General features: G+C 47.9%; 1 protein-coding gene across 8 annotated transcripts in view; it reads left to right on the forward strand.

Annotated features, from left to right (window-relative positions):
* The window catches only part of LOC123122256 (MAGE-like protein 2), a 143,231-nt gene that overhangs the window by 104,391 nt on the left and 37,382 nt on the right, over positions 1–1,458 (forward strand). The gene's annotated exons all lie outside the window — the stretch shown is intronic.

Here is a 1,458-nt window from a genome sequence, read left to right on the forward strand (position 1 = left end):
GGGGATCCCCACCCCACCGCCCAATGAACGCCCCCCCAACCGCCGGTGACTGCCAACCAGAGGTCTCACGACTTCGAATACCCACCGACCACTAATTTATTACCATTTCTGTCCTTCATATACGCGCTGACGGGTGGGCCCTATGGTAATGTGCGCTGCTGAATGTGGACCGTTTGACTGGTCAATTGATCGTGTTATCAACAAATTACGGAGCTGTATGGTGAGCTAGTGACCGTATGATCACCCTAAAATGTACTCCTATTTTATTAACACAGTACAGACTCAAACTACCATTTCTTTCTTTCATATACGGGCTGACAGGCGGGCCCCACGGTTACGCGCCCCAATGGTGCAACACTAGTTGCGCCGCGTGGAACATTTGACTGGTCAATTGATTGTGTCATCAACAAAATACGGAGTTGTACGGGTGAGCCAGTGACCGTATAATCATGATATGTATTTGTTTAACATGGTACAGACGCAAGGGCTCATATATACGCGCAAGCACTCACCACTATAAGCGCACACACGCGAACCCTACCCCTATGAGCACCTTCGAGAGAGTGGGCCAGCATATATGATCTTGAGATTTTACGAAGTCACCATAGGTGCCTCGTAGTCGAGTGGAACGTCTCCTCCCACTGAACGTACATCGCCGGAAAATACTGAAATTAACACAAGATAAATGCGAGCACCGGGACTTTAACCTTGGTGGGCTCGAGACAAAATGTATGTGGTGACCGTGATGAGCTTATTCTGAAGTCCAGTGACCATATCGTGCTTTCGCTTCAAATACAATGACCGTAAGTGTCGTCAACAAAATATGGAGCACGCATCAAATGCAAAGTCCGTCAGTGTCATCAACAAAATATGGAGATGTATCGTGAGCTAGATACCGTTGTACTATTGTATATGCTTATTTTCTTAGTGGCCGATTGCGTGTGTGGTGTGGTGGGCACATCATTTCTAGTTGTGGTGGGTCAACATGAAGACTCATGGGTCGGTTCCATCCTGCGCCACATATAGGTTGGACCGAGGCGTGTTATACGAAGACCCATGTGGAGGACTCGGCGTACAACACGAAGCTACCAGAGTCGCGGAGGACTCTATCCCCACTGGTGATAAGCCGACTATATATGATTTGTAACCCTAGGCCCTTAGTATGTTATACAAGCTTGGGGGCTAGTTCGTCGATAGTATACACACACGCACAATGCCTGGTATTCACGTGTACTTTGTACACACCCCTATCACTAATATACAGAACCAGGAGTAGGCTCTTTCTTCAACTGCAAGGGTCCGATCCGAACTAGGGTAAAACTTTGCCTCGTATTACGATCCAGCCTAACAGCCAGGGATATCCTACCGAATGATATGATGAAATCATATCTGCCAACTACTAAGAGAGAGGTGTGTCGGGGGGGGGGGGCAATGTGTGCGAGAGAGGCCTAAAGATAA

Source organism: Triticum aestivum, chromosome 5D (genome assembly GCF_018294505.1).
Source record: "Triticum aestivum cultivar Chinese Spring chromosome 5D, IWGSC CS RefSeq v2.1, whole genome shotgun sequence".
Classification (NCBI taxonomy): domain Eukaryota; kingdom Viridiplantae; phylum Streptophyta; class Magnoliopsida; order Poales; family Poaceae; genus Triticum; species Triticum aestivum.